Here is a 24,212-nt window from a genome sequence, read left to right on the forward strand (position 1 = left end):
GGTTGGAATCCAACTTCAGTTTGCTGCTTCAAAAACCCACGCTCATTCCACTGAGCCCAACGGCCAAATGAAATGAGCGAGGAATCTCCGAAGCCAGCACTGGAGATTTAACCGTAAACAAGGTAGTTTTCGTAAATTCTGTTTCGTTTTTAAGCCTTTGTCAGAGCCATTTCAACAATTCAAATGTATTCATAGGCAAAGGCTGAAAGGAGGATTCAAGCTTATGTCAAACTAAAAGTCAAGAATTTATAATATTAAAGAAATGTTGATAAAAGATGTTGCTAATTCCTGTTTTATTTCGCAGAAAAAATATATAACAGATGTTAAAAGCGTTTTAATCTTAGGTAAAAAGCTTTAAGTGCGAAAATGATTTCGATTCTTCTATCTCCATCGTGCTCTCTATTTCTCGATCGGTTTCTTCTTCTCAGCAACTCTTTCACTCAGTCCCACTGTTGCTTCCACCATTTTTAGCAATCCTCCAAAGTCTTTAGTTAGGTGCACAGAAAACTGCAGTAACTCGGTCCCCTAAAAATGTCTCTGTGTCTTATAATGTCGCCCTCTCGCAAGGAATATCGTGAATTCAAAAAAGTTACCATCCATTTCGGGAAACAGAAGTAACACTAACAAGGAAAACAGCCAGGCAAGTCACCAGTCATAGACAGTGTGAAAGCGTCTCTTCTGTGACGAATATCACTTTGTTTGTTTAGGAAATTTCTGCCTGAAATCTTTTTCAATTCTTGTCTTTCTGAAAATCACACTAATCGAAAAAAGTTGAATATTAAACAAACATAGATATTAATTCTTTAAGTCTGAAAATTAACTAAGTCTTTTAAAAACTCTAAGGCCTATCTATCAATCTGACAGTGGAAGCACTTCAGCAAAAACTTAATGTTAATAGTATTCTTTTTTCTTATCTGGAGAAAACTTTCTTTTAATGCCATCAATTTTAACGAAGTAAACTTAATAGACCAGCCCAAAAGTAAGCAAACTTGTATTTTTTTCTAACTTTAACTTAGCGAAGAAAACTCGCTAAAATAAAGTGACGCAAAACACTCGGCCTCTAGTGCAATTCTTTCGGGTTCTCAACAAAATTCTCAACAATATTTCACGCAGTGTTGCGGCGAATGGATAAAACAAATCTAATACTGATCTAGAATGTTTAAGATTATTTTAGCTTGATCAAAAATGTGAATCGACTTTTCAACAAAAAGCTGTTTGGCATCTTCCTTTATGCAGCTGCCACCACCATTTTACGAACCATTGACGTAATTGCTAGTCGGCATCTTGAATTGCCGAATATTATTATAACGGAATTTATTCCGCTTGCAGAGAATGCCAGCAAAGTACTTGATGTAAACAGCATTTGCAAAATTTCTCTTTGTTGAAGTTGTAATTGGAACTCATCAAATGACCAAACGGTTGAAATGATGTTGTGGGGCCCGTAACACAAGAAAAACGCCACCAATACCCAACGAATTGTTCTTACAGCAGAAAGCTGTCCTGTGGGGGAATCACCATTAAGCACTCCTCCGTTGTTGCTGTTGTTATTGTGATTATTATTGGTTTGCTGTTGTCGCACGGTTGTGTTGATTTGGTGTTTTCTCAACTTTTTATAAATTATCGTGTATAGAACAATTGACCCAGATACAGCAAAAGTGTTGCAAATAGCAATAGCTAGAAACAGCCAGAAGGATGCTATCAGCATATACGCTGTTGCTAGTCCAGAGGCAATTGCAACACAGGACATGATCAGGACAACTAAACGAGATCCATTCATGCAAGATTGGTATAGACTTGGCTTAGTGATATGAACATATCGATCAATTGCTATGCAAATCATTATTTGAAACGAAGTATAGACAAAAACGTTGCTCATGAAAATTGCTGCTGTTAACATCCAAGCTTGAGATTCTATTTTTTGTACCATATTAAAAGCAAAGACAGGCAGTACAAATACTCCAAGGCATAAATCAGAGACGCTCATCGCCAGTATCAATCTATTAGAGACATTGTTAAGCTGTTTTGACTTGTGTAAACCATAGATTAACAGAGAGTTTGATGTGATAATAAAGAGAGAAATTAGAGCAAAAGCAACGGAGAAAATTGTTTTGCTGTACATTTCATCCATTTTCTTACCAGTGTGAGCATTTGACGGTAAAAAATATCGATCAATCTGCTTCTAGTTTCTTCAATTCTTTTGGTCACGGCTAGTTGTCACTTGCTCTGGTTAAAGCCAATGTTATCAACTCTTAGAAACACTCCTCAATGGTTAATGCCTGGAGAAGAATTGAACGTCCACTCTCTGTGATTATCACCCGGATAAAACTGTCGCTCGAGAGCATTTAAAAGAAATTACCTTGATGTTTTTTTTTTCGTTCCTGTTTTTTTGTAAAATCAAAGCTTCTATTTACACCGAATATTGCCCGGCTCTTTCGATAATTAATCAAAGGATCTTTTCAGCATATTTACTGGCTATTCCAATTTCAATTAAGTCTTCTCTAATTTTATGGATAAATAAACTGACAATCATTTTCTTCGTTTTTCCAATTACTCTATAATGATCAGAAATTAAAGGTTTTTTATTTGAATGCAGCAACAGGAAAGTTCATTAGTTGGTATGTTTACTTAAAAAATTTTTTTGTTTTTTTTTTTTTTGAATATATTGTCAAATTCCTTTTTTTCAAACAGTGACAGCAAAATCGCTATCGACAGCAAAATGTTAACCTTTTTGCTTAATCTAGAGAAAAAGTAAAAACCAGTAACATGAAGAGATTAAAACACTAAATCACTAAATTGTAACAAGTAACATAACTCATGGCCTTGTGATTATCTTTGCGAGCTTTAGAGCAGATGCTTGAAGGATCTTGGACGTAAGTCTAAATCTTGTGCACGGCAAGTGTTTCTGGACTTCTACTTCGACGAAAACGTCAAATCTCTTTCACCATCAAAGTTGCTCTCGTAGCGGCTGGCCCCTCAAGACTGACACCACCCTAAAGCTGACACGCTAGATGCAGGACGGTAAAATCGGATTAAGCTAATGTCCAACTAGTGTCCTAAAATGATGATACACTTAAAATTAACCAATGAACATTATGACAAGGATCAAAGATCAACAGAACTGTTAAAAATTACCAAACAAGCAGCAAAGCAAGCATCAAGCGAATACATGAAAATGAAATGATTAAATCGTGATCGAGTCTAAGGTCACTTCCAACGTAACACGTTACGGAACAATGACGTAATTGCTCGCCGACATCTTAAATTGCCGAATATTATAATCACAGAATTTATGGAACTTGCAGTGAATGCCAGGAAAGTACTTAAAGTTATCAGCACTTGTAAATTTATCCTGGTTTGTATTTTAACTGGAGCTAGTAAAATGACCAATCAGTTAAAATAATATTGGAGGAACATAGCACAAGAAAATTGCCACAAATACCAAACGAATTGTCCTTACAGCAGAAAGCTGCCCAGCAGGGAAATCACCATGACACAGTCCAGTGTTGTTGCTGTTGTTATTGATGTTGAGTTGCTGCTGTCGCATACCTACGTTTTGTTGGTGCTTTTTTAGACTTCTTTACATAAACAAAGTATACTATTGTAGACTCGCTAATAGCGATTGTATTGCAAATGGCAACAGCTAGATGCTGCCAAAAGGATGCTAGAAGCATGTACGATGCTGCTATAGCTGCGGCAAATAAAACACAGCACACGACCAATAAAGCCAAACGAGATCCGCTTACATCCGATCGGTATAGCCTTGGTTTAGTGATATGCATATAACGATCTGCTGCTATACAAATCAGTAACGCACCTGATGTGCAGGTGGAGACATTGGCCATGAATTGTGCTGCTTTCAAGGCTTGAGATTCTATTCTTTGTATCGAGTCCACAGCAAAGGCTGGCAACACAATAACTCCCAAGCATGAATCAGAGCCACTCATTGCCAGTATCAGCTGGTTTGAAAATTGTTGAGCTGCTTTGATCGATGTAAACCGTATATTAACAGTGAATTTGATATGACATTCAGAATGGAAATCAGAAAATAAGCAGCGGATAAAGATATAGCTTCGTAAGAGTTTTGCATTTTGATACCAATTAAAGCATTTGACTACATTTGACACTGCTTTTGGAGCCTCTTCCAGTTTCGTCTCTTCTTTAGATATGTAAGATATGAAATTGTTAATAACTACGTAAAACTGTGACTTGATAGCATTCAATAGAAAGCACTTTGATGTTTTGCTTTCTTTCACATAACTTGTTTACTTGTTGCGTCACAACTCAATTATTATTTCTAGAATGGATTGGAAGTCGTCAAACATTGCATTAAGAGTTTCTTGAACCTATTTACTTGTAACTAATAAACATATTAATTTTTTCTCATTGCACAGAGCAATAATCTGAAAATGGCCTTCTCTTTTTCTTTGTTTGCACCAGAATCAGTGGAAGTGAGAATTTTATAATTGAATGCAAAAACAAGATAAATTATTAGACTGTATTCTTCTTTCAATGAATCAAGAGCTACCTCTATTACATAAAGATGTCAAGATTCTCTGTTTGAAAAATCAATTGGAGGAAGTTCTGTTGCTCAATGCTTCTGCATTCCTACCCGGAACATGCCTTTTGAGATCTGCATCTTTCTCTTTCATCTGAAATGCCTACGATTAGCTTCCAAAGTTTTTGAACCATGACTGCATTCTGTTGATGTCTTTGGCTACCAATTTTCATTTATTTCAATACTTTCCATTGTTTGAAAACTTGAGGCATTATACTATGCTAATGTTTGGAGATACAAATTCTTTTTTAATCATGGGGCACCACTGTGCTCCGAAACAGTGACAAAATGGCTTGCTTGCATCTTGTGTTGCCGTAAATAATGATCACAGAATTGACAACAGTTGATCCTTCTATTAGAAAGGTACATGTAGCATAGAGAATTCGAAAAGTTTCACCAGGTTTAGCTCTTAATTCAAATTCATAAAGTTTGTCAACAAGTCCAATGGCAGTAAAGGGCAAATAGCAAATGAAAATGGCCACCAACACTAAACGGATGGTTCTCACAGCAGAAAGTTGCCCTGTCTGGGAATCACCATTCACCACTCTTCTGTTATTGTTGCTAAGACCGTTGTTGTTAATTTGTTGCAATCTTGTCTGTGCGTTGATTTGGTGCTGTTGGAGTTTTCTATACATTTTTGTGTACAGAATGGTCAGTCCGGACATTAGAGAAATGTTCAAAAAAGCAATTGCTAAATACTGCCAGAAGGAATCTAGAAGTATATGCGTTATTGTAAAAACAGAGGAAATCACGAAGCAGCCCATGACTAGAAAAACGAGTCGACGTCCGTTTAAATCCGATTGGTATAGCCTTGGTTTAGTGATGTGAATATAACGATCGACAGCTATACAGATCAATAACAGACCTGAATTTAAGGTCACAAAATGTGCCAGTATGTAGATTGCTTTCATAATCCATGCATCCAGTGTGATTTCTGCTGGCAGCGCATGTAAAGCCTGGACAGGTAGAACAAGAACTCCAATGCATAAATCAGAGATGCTCATTGACATTATTAGTTTGTTGGAAACATTTTTGAGCTGGTTGGTTTTATGTAGTCCATAGATCAGCAAAGAGTTTGATGTGATGTTTAGAAGAGAGAGGATTATAAAAGCAGCAGAGATAAATATAGCTACGTACCAATTTTGCATTTTTGTACCAGTGCTGAGTTGATGCTGCAATTCTCTTTGATCAAGCTGTTTCGAGTTTCTTTAATCGAATGAAATTGTCTTGCTGGATATGTCTATAAGTTCACAATTTTAAAATTATTAAGAACAATAATTCTCTCTTTGACAGTCGGAAATGAGAAAACTCTCCTTCCCTGCAACGCTTTGAGTAAAAATAACGTTCGTGATGAGATAAACTTCTTTTAGATTCCTTTTTCCTCAACATGCCTCTAGAGATCAGCTTTGAAAAGATCAGATTTCAAGAGATTAGATGTTTATATATAGCATCAGGTTTGTTTAACTAATTCATTTGAATGTTTAATTCCCGTGAACAATAAATTTTTCGACTTTTTCTTAATTACAAGAAGCAGAAATACGGAAATCCTAATTTGTTTGTCATCAATTTGTAATTCATTCAAAACCAGCATTTAATGTTTACCCTGCTACCGCTGTTTTAGAAAGATTTAAAAATCTCAGTTTGGTCAATTCATTTTGAAGCGCCCCTGAAACCTTTTAATTAGCTAAGCTCTACTTCTTTGTCCAAGCAAGTTAATTAGGTTTTGTTTATTTTTGTCCCATTCGTTATAGTTTTTTTCTTGGAAATGCTTAGCAATAGACCAAAACATCGCGTTTTCTTGCTTTCCTTTAAGACTAACCGCAAGGTAGCATCGAAGGGCCAGAAATTTGAAGGTTTTTCTCCTTGCCGGAAATGTGTTGTCAATGCTTCATTCCCGGATAGCAGACAAATTATCTTTGAATCTGAGATGATCACAATTAAGGCTAAGACTCTTTCTAGAAACTTAAATATTAAAAATGCAGTATTCAGGTTTACAACAAGAGCACTTTCATTTTTTTACACATCTAATACCAACAGAATCAACTCGAACGCTAAAATCTTGAGAAGTTAAGTTCAACTACTCATCTGCTTTTCACAGTCTCAGTTGTTTTTGTTGGTAACAGCCTTCGATAGGCCGAAAATGTTTTCTTGATTTGTAAGCAACATTAATCTATATTCATGTCATAGGAGCCAACTTTCTTCAATGTTACTTTACGATGCCTGTAACGAAAAAGCATCAACTGTATAACAATTCGAAATATGGAATGATAGCCACTAAATTGATTTGTAATTTTCAGAATTGAGATGATTCTTACAATTTTTGTAAAGTATGATTTAATAAACTTGTGTAGAAACTTCATTTAGCTGTTCTAAGGCAGACATAATTATTGTTCCGGGTTTTGTGTTATATTTTGACCTGCTTACTGAAGGCTGTGTGAAGGTAACTCGTCTGTGAGATGAATTTTGTGCCCAGATATAATCTTGGGTTTAATCCGCCCTTGCTCTTGTCTGCTTTAAAGGCTCTTCCGCAACCAGCATGCTTTGCGACAATATTTTTAAAACCGGCCTAATATCATACTGCATGAAAATACAAAAACAACAATCGATTTCTAAAGACAGCTGCCGCTAAGAGTGCCAGTTGAGCAAGAGCCTTTAAGAAGAAAAAAACAATGTTGCACTGAGCCCTTTTAATATAATCAACTGAAGCCGTGCTTTCATGTTATTTCCAGATCGAAGCGAATGCTAAATTGACTTTCTTTCAACAGTAGCTGTAATGGAGTCCCAAATAAAGAACAAAAATGAAGCAGCCTTTTCATCAACGATTTTTTTCACATTTTGGAAACTATATTACAAAATGGCTCTTTTTAAAATGATGTTGTTTTGAGCACCTGTTACCTCTTAGTACTACCATTTATCAATTTGATTGGCTCACGGTTGTCATGGTGCTATTTGACTGACTTGAAACGGCTAGAATATTACCTAACTCGTTTGTAACCCAGAACAACCTTTGCGCTGTTGCCCCCAGCAATCTTCCACAGTGTTCAAGGTTGCAGCCCAGAAACCTGTGGACTTCGGCAATGAACTAATGGGTAAATTACTGCAAGGGATCCCTAATGTCCTATGAGCGGATAAAACTATCGTCCTTTGGCAGGAAATATCGCCAATTCAACAAAATGGCCATCGATTCTAGATAAGCTAAGGAACATAAAAATATATTTTTTGAAACAAAGACGAATGGACAAAGTAACAAGTTTAATACTCACCAAATTTCTTAGCTAATTTTAAATCCTCACCAAAACATTCTAGTTAATTATAAAAAAAACAGTCATACATATTAATTTATATAAACATATATGCATATGACAAAACTTAACTCTGTGTTACTAAAGCATTTTTGGACTTGGGCACATAAAGTAAAAATACCTAACAAATGGTTTAGTACCTAGTAAACTTACGACATTAAATGGAGCCTCGTACAAATTTTCACCTTTCCATGAGGAGACCTGGACTGGAAATTCTTATCTGAAAAGATTCGTTTGAAGATCTCTTTGATACAACAAGAAACAAGGAACTTTTATCGATAAAAAATTCCACGCTTTCAAAATTCAAATTGGGCAACGATAACTTCAAAATTTGATACTGACATAACATTGCCTAAGAAAACTTTTTAAATGAGAAAAAAGCCTAACTTTTAGAATTGCTAGCTGCTGGACACTCATTTGGCGGTTAACGTTGGATCAGTGTAAGCACATTTAAACATTTTTTATATTTTTATATTTTATTAAGGTTTTAGCTAATACTGATGCTTTTGTGATAATTGGTAGGAATATGCGAATAAAATATTAGCTTTTAAGCAAAATTGACGACTGCATTGAAATCTTTCTTACAAAACAACATCATTTTTAAAGGAGTTCTTCTTTCTCTAGTGTCATGGCATTGAATGCCGAGGATGGATCGTGGATTTGCAAACTCTATCCTTGTTCTCATCCATTGCTAACACCCAACTTCGTGTGATAGGGTAACCCACCTTTAATGCTCGACGTGAAATGAAAATGATTTAGCTGTTTGTTAGAGTTTTTTTCCAACAACTTGCTGGCTGGTCGTTTTGGGTTAGCTGCTTATATTATATTATCTTTTGAAGTAGTATTTTAATTTAAGATCTTGTCCTTACGTTTATGCTGCCGAAGAAGACTGGAAAAAAAACACTTCATATTTGTTTTACGACAAAACTTACAGTATACAAACTTACTCTAAGTTTAGAAAAAGTCCTATTGGCGTACAAAATGACACGTTCAAGACCAAAGGGATCAAGTCGAGGCACGTGGCCATTTACAAATACATAGATAGGAAAGGGCTTATGTTTAGGAAAGAGCGTTGCATAAATTCCATGCGGCCTGTTTTAGTCTCTTGTATGATTACATTAAAAGACATTTCCTCGTACAGGAGAACTCGAAAATGAGGCAATGCCGGATCCACATGAGATAAAGAACCACGGAATTAACTGGATTCACTTTTTTCACCTGATGGTGAGTTCATTTGATATTTTCAAAGTTTTGTGAGACTTGCAAGTTTAATGAGACAAACATATTCAATAATAAATGTTAAAAAAGGGCCTTTCTATCTTCATATGCTGAGGTTCTGTGAATATTGTTGATGCATTTTTTGGAATTTGATTCATATACTAGTCTGTTTGCTCGTTTTCTGGTATCATCTAAATATGCAAACAATCTTTTGGTGGTAAAAAACTTGTAAATGGCTTTGAAAAAAGCAAACATTTAGTAAACTGAAGCTTTTCGTCTGACACTCTTCAGAGTTTAAAACGTGAGAACATAGATCGAAAACTCTACGCTAAAAAAATATATACCCACTTGTGGATCGAAATAGGCCAATCAGAAAACACGAGCACATGACTGTATTGGTTGACCAATCAGTGCCGCTTGCCTATTGAGAATGTTACCAATGGAGTCCTAAGGTGAAAACGAACTCCTTTTGTCTACACAGTAGCGGTTTCTTTGGTGCTTATGTAGATAGATCCCAAAACTGCTAGGTGGAACGACGATCGGGCTTTACCAATAATCCGAAACATGTCGCAATTGTAGTTTTTTGCACAATCTGGGTTTTCTAGTAAATGCTGCCCGATAGCAGAATCGCAGGTTTTAGTTGTAATTTTAGATTTGCAAGACCGAGGTGGCTGTTCTCTTTGCGGGTGGGTTTTGTTTCTAATATTAGACGGAACATGTTGTTTTATTCTATCCTTCAATCTTTATAGGGTATATATTTTTCCTAGCGTAGAGTTTTGGATCTATGTTCTGACGTTTTAAACTCAGACGTCAGACGTCAGAAGAGTGTCAGACGAAAAGCTTTAGTTTACTAAATGTTTGCTTTTTTCAAAGCCATTTCTCATCTAAATGTGAAAAGTGCAATCTTGGCTGGCCGACAGCTTGTGCTAAACCACGTGTCGTATGCACTATGCTTGAGTATAAGAAACAAATATTTTGATGTTCTGATTGTGCAACAAGTTGGAATTCATCCAATGATTCAAATAAATTATGATCATTGAAAATAAAAAGCAATGAAAGATGCCAAATGATTTTACCTTTTTCTCTTACTTTGTAACCAATTTATTGAGGATGTCACTTTTATATTTTCAACAAGAATTAAAACCGTTTTTGTTTTCAATTCAAAGTTATTCATAATTGTTTTTTATTTTTATAATAAAAATTAGGGATTGACACTGAGTATTCAAGATTCTAAAAGCTTTGAAAAATCAAATATTTGCTTCTTTCTTGACATTTATTTCTAAATTTGGAGTCATATGTATTCAATCTTGTAATCTAAAAAATAAATTTATCCGCAAACATTTAAAATAATGTATAGATGACTGTTCAAGTCAGACTCTCAATTTTTTTAATCTTAAACAAAGAAAAAACCAGCAAAATGTACGTAGAACATAACAAAGATGAATGCATCATCCACAACAACAGCAACAACAATTACAACAACGACAGCAAAAAAGATTTTTTAATACAAAAATTAAATCTTCATTTAAACAAATACAAAAATTCCAGCAGGTATGTTACCCAGCAGAGACTTGTTGAGGAGTTATTCCGCAGCTGCAAACAGTGAGACTTATGCATGTATCTAATCTTTCAAATATTCGTGATAGTTTTGTCAAGTGATTTTTTTTCGTTTGAATGCTTTAAAAGGATCAGGGAAGCACATTCATATTGCTGCATGTACATTTTCATGCCAACCCGCTTATAGAGTTTAAAAAAAATGAGATCCGAGTTCTAGCTTTTTCAAAAGTTAAATGTTTGGAATTTTTTGCTTTGAGTAATGAAGGTACTTAACTTTTTCTCATATTTTTCCAATTTCGTTTCCTAAAACACCTTTGTCTTATAATAGTTTACTGAAAGAACTGGTTGCTAATTATAATTGGATATATTTGCAAATCTGAAATTTGTATTTGTCGTGAACCAATGTAAAAAAGCGATCAACTATTGACATTCTAATACTGAACGTTTAAAATGTCGAGAAAAATTTCAAGTATAATTTGTGAATGATTGAGAAGAATAGAAGAAATAAAAAAGAAAGAACTAATTAGTAATTTTGGTAATCAAAACATTATCACATGATATTCGGTGCACAAAATACTAAAACTTGCATTACCAAAACATCATTAAAATGAATTGCAAATGTATTCTAAATAGTTTTTGAGAATCTGAAATTATTGAACTCATTTTTCTTTTTACTGACTAAATCTATAATGAATAAATGTTTGATAAAAATCTTTTACAACTGCCTAAACTGATTGCAACGGACACTGAGACCGAATTCATATTAGAGACAGCAAAATCATTTCTTCGTCAAATATATCTTAACAATAGCTGCTTCAGATAAGCGTCCTAGTTGAAATCTTTGAAATGATCTGGATAAGTAATTTTCTGATTCACAATCAATTAATACAATCTATACATATGTACAAGTTAGTCGCAATGATGGTGCATTTTTTTTAAACCAAACAAACGATTTGCGCTGAAAGGCCGAGCAATTCTCATATTGATCTAGAATGCAAATATCTTCCTATACGAATACAATACAAAAAAAATAAAGTAGCCATTTCTCATTCTTTTTTACGCACTTACCACCACCATTTTACGACACAGTGACGTAATTGCTCGCCGACATCTTAAATTGCCGAATATTATTATCACAGAATTTATTGCACTTGCAGAGAATGCCAGAAAAGTACTTAAAGTTATCAGCAATTGCAAAATTTCTCCTGGTTTTTCTTTTAATTGGTACTGGTAAAATAACCAAACAGTTAAAATGATATTTTGAGGAACGTAACGCAAGAAAATAGCCACCAGTACCAAACGAATTGTTCTTACAGCAGAAAGCTGTCCTGTAGGGGAATCACCATCACGAACTCCATTGTTGTTGCTGTTGTTATTGTTATTGTTGTTTGCTTGCTGCTGTCGCATACCTACGTTTAGTTGGTGCTTTTTTAGATTTCTATAAATGACGAAGTATGCAATTGTAGACCCGCAAATGGCAATCGCATTGCAAATGGAAACAGCTAGATGCTGCCAAAAGGATGCTAGAAGCATGTACGATGCTGCTATAGCTGCTGCAAATAAAACACAGCACACGACCAATAAAGCCAAACGAGATCCGCTTACATCCGATCGGTATAGCCTTGGCCTAGTGATATGCATATAACGATCTGCTGCTATACAAATCACTAACGCACCTGATGTGTAGGTGAAGACAATAGCCATGAAAAGTACTGTTTTCAAGGCTTGATATTCTATTCTTTGTACTGAGTCCACAGCAAAGACTGGAAACACAACAACTCCCAAGCATAAATCAGAGCCACTCATTGCCAGTATCAGCTTGTTTGAAAAATTTTTGAGCTGCTTTGATCGATGTAAACCGTATATTAATAGTGAGTTTGATATGATGTTCAGAAGGGAAATCAGAACATATCCAGCAGTTTTTAAGATTATTACGTACATGTTTTCCATTTCGCTACCAGTGTGAGCAATTGACGGTTGTCTATAAATCAGCTATCGATCAATTCGTTGCTTCCAGTTTCTTCAGATCTTCAGAAATGAAAACGTCTCTTTGCTCGTTGGAAGTTATGGTCTAGTGAGAGATTTAACGTCCTACATCAATCATTGTCAACGGCGAAAACTGTCACTTGAAGACATTAAGTAGAACGCACCTTGATTTTCGGGTTTCTTTTATATAACTTGTTTACTTGTTATTTTGTAAATGGATTGCAACTTCTCAAACATTGCTTTAAAAGTTTTTTGAGCTTGTTTACTCGTAATCAATAATCCGAGTTACTTTTCCCTCATTGCACAGCGTAATATTCTAAAATGATCTTCTCTTTTTCTTTGTTTGCATTTGAGTCGTTGATGGTGAGCAAATCATAATTAAATGCATCAACAGGATAATTTATTAGACCGTATTCTTTTTTAATGGAATCAAGAGCTACCTCTGTTATGTGAAGATGTCAAGATTCTCTGTTTGAGAAATCGATTGGAGGAAGTTCTGAGCACTGTGGCTCAACAATTCCGAATTTCTACCCAGAACATACCTTTTGAGATCTAAATTCTTTTCTTTCAATTGAAATGCCTACAAATGGCTTTTGAGCCATGACTGCGTAATTTTGATGTCTTTGGCTGTCAATGTTGATGTATTTCAAATTTTTCTATATACTAAAGGCCTAATATGTGTGTATGTATGTATATACTTATTGGTTGAATACTTGAGGCATAATACTATGCTATTGTATGCTGACGTCACAGCTGGTACAAACTTACGATATTTCAACGTCATCCCAGGAACTATCAGATGGCTTTATCAAACACATTCAGTTGATTATGTGCCCAAAAGGAAGTTTTCATAAAAACAATCAGCCCGGTGATTTGCACTTTTCATTTCTTCCAGAGTAAGAACAGCTTAATCAAATGATATTTGAGGCATGAAGTTATCAACCGTGTCTATATATGCTTCATTTACATAATATATTTAAATGGATTGTTAGGATTCTCTCCCATCAGCACTGATGTTGACCCAAATTCTCTTTCAAACAGGGGGCACTGCTGTGCAGCGAAACAGCAACAAAATGGCTCGCTTGCATCTTGTGTTGCCGTAAATTATGATCAGAGAATTGATGACAGTTGATCCTTCTATTAACAAGGTACATGTAGCATAGAGAATTCGAAAAGTTTCACCTGGTTGTGATTTCAATTCGAACGTATAGAATTTGCCAATAGTTGCAATGACAGTATAGGGCAAATAGCAAATGAAAATGGCCACCAACACTAAACGGATGGTTCTCACGGCAGAAAGTTGCCATGTCTGGGAATCACCATCAACCACTCTTCTGTTATTGTTGTTAAGGCTGTTGTGTTTAATTTGTTGCAATCGCGTCTGGGCGTTGATTTGGTGTTTTTGCAGTTGTCTATGCATTTTTGTGTATAGAATGGTCAGTCCGGACATTAGAGAAATGTTCAAAAAAGCAATTGCTACATACTGCCAGAAGGACTCTAGAAGTATATGCGTTATTGTAAAAACAGAGGAAATCACAAAACAGCCCATGACTAGAACAACGAGTCGACGTCCGTTTAAATCTGATTGGTATAGCCTTGGTTTGGTGATGTGAATATAACGATCGACAGCTATACAGATCAATAACAGACCTGAATTTAAGATCACAAAATGTGCCAGTATGTAGATTGCTTTCATAATCCATGCATCCAGTGTAATCTCATTCAGCGCATGTAAAGCCTGGACTGGTAGAACAAGAACTCCAATGCATAAATCAGAGATGCTCATTGACATTATAAGCTTGTTGGAAACATTTTTGAGCTGGTTGGATTTATGTAGTCCATAGATCAGCAAAGAGTTTGATGTGATGTTCAAAAGAGAGAGGATTATAAAAGCAGCGGAGATAAATATAGCTACGTACCAATTTTGCATTTTTGTACCAGTGCTGAGTTTATGCTGCAATTCTCTTTGATCAAGCTCTTTCGAATTTGTTTAATCGAATGAAAATGTATTGCTCGATATGTCTGTAAGTTCACAATTCTAAATTATTAAGAACAATGATTCTCTCTTTGATAGTCAGTAGCCAAAAAAATTTTACTTCACCGCAACACATTTATTAAAAATGTCGTAAAATTCCCGTGCACAAGTCGCATACGGTCAATAGGAAGACGGGTTGGTTCGAGAATGTTGCACAGTGCGAATATCAAAAGACCGTTTGACATTATGTCGACAACTGCGAATAGAATCATAAAGCAACCAACTAGAGTTCTGCTAAGATCTCCACGACAGTACCATTTTCACCAACCATGTTTGTCAAAGCACTTTCGTTGTACGTATTGAACAAACCAATGTTATATTATTTCATTTCTTTTGGCCATTCAGTCTCTTATACGTTTACCTATGCACAAGGTAAACACACTCTGTCCGATTTCAATTAAAATTGCCAGATTAATATTTTTCCATTTCCAGATGTCCTATATCAACACGTGAAATGTTGTGTATTTTGCTACCTTTCTAGAAGCCTTTGCAAACAGTGTTCTTTCTTAATACAAAGATATCATGTTGTTTAGACCAAAAGGCCAAATAAAATTATCTTTGTTTACTCTCAACATGGAGCAATAAGAAGAATCTGTTTAGAAATCTTTGGAAATTGCAAACCGTATTTTATCTTTTTTTTGAAAATTACCAAATATCCCCATTTGATTTAATAAAAACCTTTTTTCAGGATTTGGTAACACAACACTTGCCGTTTAAAAAGCAGACACCGCCAATTAATAGTTTGAACATACATCCACGCACTCCTTTTCAATTTATTTTTCTACTCAATTCAAGTCAGTGCGATTGTTCAACTCCAGACTGTGATGTTAGAAATATTAAAAACTCTATCTTCACAAAACATAGGTTAAAGTCTCTGTTCCTGTTAATAAATGAAACTCAACTTAAAGCATCTTTAGACTTCTTATTCTCTTCAAGTAATATATGAAAAGGCTAAAAGAGCTATTACTGATTGATGTTACAGTCAATTTCGTTGACTTTATAAGAAACAAAGATCAACGTTGACTACTCCAGATTATGAACGCTTTGGGAAGTTTCAATAAACAACGTTTTTTAAGAGTTTATTTATCACGACATAACTAAATTGCCTACCACGCCCTTTGTTTTGTCCACTATATGAGCGACGCCATTGTCCCACAAAGGTACTAGAAGGAAATTTCATGTTTCTTGATATTGAAAATAATGTTTCAACTAGAGCAACTTGTTATACAAGAGGTCATTAAACTTTTAAAAGTTCATTCTAAATATCAACATATTCGAAACTTCGTCACTTCGTAACTAAATAGAAAAACAATAAACTAAAAGTTTCCATGACTCTAAAGATTCATTAAAAAAGGCCTAAGTAATTAATCTTTGACCTATGAAATGTATTGTTATATAAGATAAAATTAAACAGTGAGATTCTGCAAGACAAGGCATTCTCGGCATAAGAGACGGTAGAGCAAACGGTTGGAGAATTCCATATAAAAACTGAAGAGTGAGATGCCTAGTGAAAACAGTGAAATGACTCTGTGCCTGACGATATTCGCTAACAGTGATGGAAATATGAGCACAACTCTCGTTGGATTCATCACGGTTCTCTTTGCATTTATAAACATAGCATCAAATGCTCTGTTAATTTTCGCAATGTACAAATCAAAGCAGATCAGACACATTCAAACAAATTTCTTCTTATAATGACAATATCCGATCTGTGCACCGGAATCTTTGTAATGCCAGGATTAGGAATATTTTAGATCGCTGGAAAGCAACGAAGTTGTCTTGAAGTCCAGATTATGGAATTTCTGATGATGTTTTTTGCATATATGTCGATATTGATGATCGTTTGCATCTCAGTCGATCGATACTTCCACGTGACAAAGCAAGTCAGATACCAAGCCTGGATGAACCGTTTCCGATTTTCCCTCATAGTACCAGCATTTTTAGGAGTCGGATTTGTAATGGCAATGCTCTCCATAAGTTTAACTTCATTCTATCTAGTGGTTGCGATGGTTATTTTCAACTTACTTCAGGTTTTATGCCTTATCATTTTGAACACAAGAACTCTTAGAATCCTAGAACGTCACCAAAGAACAACTGTATTACGACTGCAAAATGGGAGCCAAATTGCTAATGGCATGCAAATTGTCCCAAATGAGAAACTCCGTGCTGTTAGGACGATTCGCTTGGTATTAGCAGCGGTCTTAGCCTGTTATCTTCCAGTCAACATCGCAACTATTGCTTGGACTTATTTTAAGTTCAACCTACATATCAAGCCAGGATTCACATTAACGGTTCTATATGAGTGGACAAAGCCAATCATGTTGAGCGTGACATTTCTCAATTCTTTGATAATATTTCAAGGAAATAAGAAGATTCGTCGAACATTGTCGTCCATCTTCAGAAAGGACAGAGTTGATCATGAATGAAAAACTACATTAACTACATTTAAATACTCTTTGCTGATGATTGCGAAAAAGAAGAGATGCTTTTAAATGGGATTGAATCGATGATGTTGCTTCTCGAAAAGATGTAGTTTTGGATTAAACTGTGTGTTTTGTGTATTTTGATACTATCTGTCCAAGAATAAGAGTTTTGAGCAGTTTTCTGGCGCTTTAGAGCTTTAAAATGGTTTAGTTAAAAGCAAACATTTTGTAACATTTTGGCTAAAAGATTTTTGTCTGACACTCCGCAGAGCAAAAAAGGTCAGAATAAGGATCCGAAAGAACACAATGGAAAAAATGGGTCGAAATGCCAATCAGAAAAACGCAAGCGGCCTTTTCGGCTGTATGAAGATCGATTCCAATACTGCTAGATGGAAAGACGACCGGGCTCTGCCAATTATCTGAAACATGTCGTGATTATAGAGATTTGCACAATCTGTTTTATCTAAAAGATGTTGACCAATGGCAGAATCACTTGTTTTAACAATGTTCCTACAAGATCGAGGAGGCTGTTCTCTTTGTGGAGTTTGGTTTCTATCTTGGACTCCAGTGGTAATTTTTCTTTGGGCACGTGGCACTGATTGGACAACTTTACCGGTCTTGTACTTGCGTTTTTGGATTGGCCTATTTTGATCCACAACTGGGTATATGTTTCCGTCGTGTTCTTTCGAACCCTTATTCTGACCTTTTATGCTCTAAGGAGCGTCAGACGCAAATCCTTTTAGCCAATACGTTTTAGGCAATAAAATTTTTGCTTTTTTAAAAATAAAAGCTTTAGAAGGTGAGAATTTCTACTTTTATCTCCGGAGACAAATCTAGAATTAACAGTGTTAAACTGCCCACGATGCTAATAAATGCCACTGGAGAAATGATTAGTTTTCTCTGTATAATCAAGATACCACAAGCCATTGCCATAAGATAGCGTTTATGATACATTATCTACATCTCTTTGAAACGTAGCAGGCTTTACAACGATACAAACCCTGAAAGGGAATGGAAAGAGCCTCTATTATCTATCTGGTGAAGAAAAGGTACTCGGTTCTTGGATAGTGAAATGGGTATCTCTTAACAACCTGACTTATTTTAATGAAACTACATTCCTTTTTATTGTAAAATATCATAAGTGGGACCAAGGATCTTGTTTATGCATACTCTTCATTAGAACTCTGCCTTCGGCAAAGGCGTACGACGAGATTGTTGGTGAATAGTTGGGAGAGAGTGAAGTCTTGAATTTTTTCTTGTTATATTCTTTTGCACTCCTAAAAAGACTGAATTCCCTTTTAAGAAAAAATTCCAATATTGGCAGAGACCGCCGAGGCGGGGAGGTTTAGGTTTGGCGATGGAGGGTCTTGGTGTTGTAGGACGCTCCCCATGTCACATGACTCGTTGTAATCACGTGACAGACACTTTATAATCCGCAGTTCTCTAATTCCCTAGTCAGTTATATTTGTAACCTCGTTCAATTATAATTCAAGATATGAAAATGTAAAGAGTGTGTTTTCTTTGTTCTATCATCGAAACAATGTAATTAAAAGAACCTCTCACTGGGTGGGGGCTGTATCTAAAATGCACTTAAAACAATACACAAAATCAACCGACTCTTGTTTTTAAAATGTTTACCCTCTCGAAGAAAGCGTTTTAGTTCCCTCAATCTGAAATATGCTCCTTGGTCATTGAATATTTGGGCAATGCTTAATTCCCACAAGATTATTTGGGCATGCTCAATTCTCACAAGGGAATATTGGAGCATGCTTAATTCCCAAAACTAAAGATGGATTGTACGGACGTGAAAAGGACCGTACATGAGAATACGATGCTGGCATGATAGTGCCAGAGCCTAGTCGAAGGAAAGATGTTCTAACACTGTTTTGTTTCGCATGTTGTTAAAGATACATTTTTCTTCTTGCTTGGTCGACAAAATAACCAAAAAAATTAAAGAACACGGAGTGAACTGTAATCGATCTTTGCTTTACTTGATGGTGAGTGCATTCTTTTGATATTTTTATTCTTTAGTAAATTTGCGACTTTGGATTGTGTCTGTTGGCTACACACAAACATACGCCATAACAACAATTGGGAATTCGTGATACTTTCTGATATGTTTTGGTGATGTTTCAGGGATGAACCTCCAGGCTTTTTGGTCTACGAGTCGCTCGTGAGACATGTTATATAATTTGGTTATGTCCTGACAAGAAACAAGTGGGAATTAACTCATTGATTCAATAAACGCTTCGTTCACTGGCTTTTTGGGCCAAGGATTTTTTCTTTTGTTGCCGTAAACTTTTATCACAGAATTGATGACAGTTGATCCAATCATTAGAACTGCATTAACCAGGCAAGCAGCCAGGCAAGTTACCAACCTTAAAGGCCTATCCATCAATCTAAAAAATGGAAGCACTTCAGCAAAAATTCAATGTTAATAGTATTATTTATTCTTATCTCGAGCAAACTTTCTCTTAATTTAGCTAATGCCATCAATTTTAACTAAGTTTAATTAACAGACCTTACCAAAAGTAAGCAAATTTGAATTTTTTCTAACTTAAACTTAGCGAAGAAAATTTGCTAAAATAAAGTGAGGTAAAACACTCGGCCTCCAGGGCAATTCTTTCGGGTTCAAAACCACTGGTTTTTGTTAAATTCAGACAAAAGACGTGTATCTCAACAATATTTCACGCAGTGTGGCGGCGAATGGATAAAACAAATCTAATACTGATTTAGAATGTTTAAGATTATTTTAGCTTGATCAAAAATGTGAATCGACTTTTCAACAAAAAGCTGTTTGGCATCTTCCTTTATTCAGTTGCTACCACCATTTTACGAAACATTGACGTAATTGCTAGTCGGCATCTTGAATTGCCGAATATTATTATAACGGAATTTATTCCGCTTGCAGAGAATGCCAGCAAAGTACTTGATGTAAACAGCATTTGCAAAATTTCTCTTTGTTGAAGTTTTAATTGGAACTTATCAAATGACCAAACGGTTGAAATCATGTTGTGGGGCCCGTAACACAAGAAAAACGCCACTAATACCCAACGAATTGTTCTTACAGCAGAAAGCTGTCCTGTGGGGGAATCACCATAACGCACTCCTCCGTTGTTGCTGTTGTTATTGTGATTATTATTGGTTTGCTGTAGTCGCATGGTTGTGTTGATTTGGTATTTTCTCAACTTTTTATAAATTATCGTGTATAGAACAATTGACCCAGATACAGCAAAAGTGTTGCAAATAGCAATAGCTAGAAACAGCCAGAAGGATGCTATCAGCATATTCGCTGTCGCTAGTCCAGAAGCAATTGCAACAGAGCACATGATCAGGACAACTAAACGAGATCTATTCATGCAATACAATACATTGTTTTGCTGTATATTTCATCCATTTTCTTACCAGTGTGAGCATTTGACGGTAAAAAATAACGATCAAATTGCTTCTAGTTTCTTCAATTCTTTTGGTCACTGCTTGTGGTCACTTGCTCTGGTAAAAGCCAAAGTTATCAAATCTTAGAAACTTTTCTCAATGGTCAATGCCTCGAGAAGAATTGAGCGTCCACTCTCTGTGATTATCATCCGGATAAAACTGTCGCTCGAGAGCATTACAAAGAAATTACCTTGATGTTTGTTTTTCGTTCCTGTTTTTTTGTGAAATCATTGCTTCTATTTGCACCGAATATTGCCGGGCTCCTTCGATAATTAATCAAAGGATCTTTTCAGCATATTTACTGACAATTCCAATTTCAATTAAGTCTTCTCTAATTTTCTTGAGCAATAAACTGACAGTCACTTTCTTCATTTTTCCAATTTTCTATATAATAATCAGAAATTGAAGGTATTTTGTTTGAATGCAGCAACAGGAAAGTTCATTAGTTGGTATGTTTACTTAAAAAATTGAGTCCGCTTTCTGTTTTTGAATATATTGTCAAATCTCTTTTTTTTCAAACAGTGACAGCAAAATCGCTATCGACAGGCAAAGTTTAACCTTTTTGCTTAATCTAGAGAAAAAGATTAAAGAATTGCGAGTTTTTCGGTAAAAACCAGTAACATCAAGAGATTAAATCACTAAATCACTAAATTATAACAAGTAACATAACTCATGGCCTTGTGATTATCTTTGCGAGCTTTAGAGCAGATGCTTGAAGGACCTTGGACGTAAGTCTAAATCTTGTGCACGGCAAGTGTTTCTGGACGTCTACTTCGACGAAAACGTCAAATCTCTTTCACCATCAAAGTTGCTCTCGTAGCGGCTGGCCCCTCAAGACTGACACCACCTTAAAGCTGACACGCTAGATACAGGACGGATTAAGACCCCGTTCACACTGCTCCGTATTCATATGAAAACGGATAAAAAAGTATCCGTTTGTGCCTTGCGTTCACATTGCTCCACCTTGAAAACGGAGACTTTTGAAAAAACACAGTGTGAACACCAAAAACGGATATATTTGAAAACGCTAACAACAGCAACAACACAGCAAGATACTTTGACCGCGCCAATTTGAACAACTTTTCTTAACATGGCTGATTCACTCGAAGTTAGCATACTACTCGGAGGAATATAAGTGGCAGTGAGCTGTTTGAAAAGTTTATTGGCAGTTCAAGTGCTGTAAACCAGCTCGTGGCGTTTTCCTTTTTATCCAGAGCGGATCAATATGAGCGCTTCATCGTTTTCATACCGTTTTCAAATGTATCCGGAGCAGTGTGAACAGTTAAAACGGATCGATACGAAAACGGATAAAAATGAATACGGAGCAATGTGAACATAGCCTAAGCTAATGTCCAGTTTAGTGTCCTAAAATTATGATACACATAAAATTAACCAATGAACATTAAGACACGGATCAAATATCAACAGAACTGTTTAAAATTATCAAATAAGCAGCAAAGCAAGCATCAAGCGAATACATAAAAATGAAATGATTAGAACGTGATCGAGTCAAAGGTCACTTCCAACCTAACGGCGCCTCTATGCGTTACAAATAAAGATTTTTTGCAATGCTCCATGTACATTTTCATGCCAAGTCGCCAATAGAATTTAAACAAATCTGGGATCCAAATTCTAGCTTTTTCAAAAGTTAAGTGTTTGGAATTTTCGTTTCGAGTAATGAAGGTATTTAACTAAATCTCATATTTTTCCTATTTTGTTTCTTAAAACAATTTTGTCTAATTATAAGTGGGTATACTTGCAAAAACTGAAATTCGTTTTTGTCGTGAACCAATGTAAAAAAGCGATCAACTATAGTCATTCTAAAACTGAACGTTGAAAATGCCGAAGGAATTTTCAGAAATAGATTATGGATCATTCAGAAGAATAAAAAACTAAAAAAGAAACAGCTGATTAGTGATTTCGATAATCAAAATATTATTACACGACTTTCGGTGCCCAAAATACCAAACTTGCATTCAGTGGCGAAGTCAGGTTTGGCTGGACGGTCAGGCCCTTTTTGCCCACGTCCAAACTTCTAATTTGTAAAAATTTATTCATCGTGGAACAATTTCCAGAGATTATTCATGGTGGAACAAGGGCATTGGAACAATTTTCCAACAAATTCAGTTCAATTTGTGAGCAACCAGCCGTTAGCGATGGTCAAAGAACTCTCCGGAAAAAAATTTCATTTTCATATGGTAATGTCAACCAAAAGTATGTAGAATTTACAAAATGACTGGCTTTTGATTTTGGCTAGTACAGCAATTTCATCATTTAGCTTAGAAGGAATTTTGAATTTTTTTAGAAAAAAAGCAAGAAAATCACACAGAAATGTCCCCCCCCCCGCTCTTTCCCCGCCGCTCATTACTCTTTCCATTACTGCTTCATCTAATGCCTTGAATCAGTCTAGCGGACGTTAAAAGCCAACGTTATGATCGCGTTCCTTATGTAATTTTTAATAACTACGTAAAACTGTCACTTGAAAGCATTCAATATAAAGCACTTTGATGTTTTGCTTTCTTTCACATAACTTGTTTACTTGTTCCGTCACAGCTCAATAATATTATTCTAGAATTGATTGCAAATTGTCAAACATTGCATTAAGAGATTCTTGAACCTATTTACTTGTAATAAACATAATTACTTTTCCCTCATTGCACAGAGCAATAATCTGAAAATGGCCTTCTCTTTTTCTTGGTTTGCACCAGAATCAGTGGAAGTGAGAATTTTATAATTGAATGCAAAAACAAGATAAATTATTAGACTGTATTCTTCTTTCAATGAATCAAGAGCTACCTCTATTACATGAAGATGTCAAGATTGGAGTATGTTCTGTTGCTCAATGATTCTGCATTCCTACCCGGAACATGCCTTTTGAGATCTGCATCTTTCTCTTTCATTTGAAATGCCTACGATTAGCTTCCAAAGTTTTTGAACCATGACTGCATTCTGTTGATGTCTTTGGCTAGCAATGTTCATTTATTTCAATACTTTCCATTGTTTGAAAACTTGAGGCATTATACTATGCTATTGTTTGGTGATAAAAATTCTTTTTCAATCACGGGGCACCACTGTACTACGAAACAGCGACAAAATGGCTTGCTTGCATCTTGTGTTGCCGTAAATTATGATCACAGAATTGACAACAGTTGATCCTTCTATTAGAAACGTACATGTAGCATAGAGAGTTCCAAAAGTTTCACCAGGTTTAGCTCTTAATTCAAATTCATAAAATTTGTCAACAAGTGCAATGGCAGTAAAGGGCAAATAGCAAATGAAAATGGCCACCAACACTAAACGGATGGTTCTCACAGCAGAAAGTTGCCCTGCCTGGGAATCACCATTCACCACTCTTCTGTTATTGTTGCTAAGACCATTGTTGTTAATTTGTTGCAATCGCGTCTGTGCATTGATTTGGTGCTGTTGGAGTTTTCTATACATTTTTGTGTATAGAATGGTCAGTCCGGACATTAGAGAAATGTTCAAAAAAGCAATTGCTACATACTGCCAGAAGGAATCTAGAAGTATATGCGTTATTGTAAAAACAGAGGAAATCACGAAGCAGCCCATGACTAGAACAACGAGTCGACGTCCGTTTAAATCCGATTGGTATAGCCTTGGTTTGGTGATGTGAATATAACGATCGATAGCTATACAGATCAATAACAGACCTGAATTTAAGGTCACAAAATGTGCCAGTA

At 35.6% G+C, this 24,212-nt stretch overlaps 1 long non-coding RNA gene across 1 annotated transcript in view; it reads left to right on the forward strand.

The window, feature by feature from the left end:
• The first annotated feature begins 18,623 nt into the window (after positions 1–18,623).
• The window catches only part of LOC135691761 (uncharacterized), a 28,529-nt gene continuing 22,940 nt past the window's right edge, over positions 18,624–24,212 (forward strand). Inside the window, exon 1 of the long non-coding RNA XR_016144493.1 lies at positions 18,624–19,073. This is a non-coding gene — a long non-coding RNA (uncharacterized LOC135691761). The remainder of the gene's footprint in view (positions 19,074–24,212) is intronic.

Source organism: Rhopilema esculentum, chromosome 13, assembly GCF_057945365.1.
Source record: "Rhopilema esculentum isolate cy_ngs chromosome 13, ASM5794536v1, whole genome shotgun sequence".
Lineage (NCBI taxonomy): Eukaryota > Metazoa > Cnidaria > Scyphozoa > Rhizostomeae > Rhizostomatidae > Rhopilema > Rhopilema esculentum.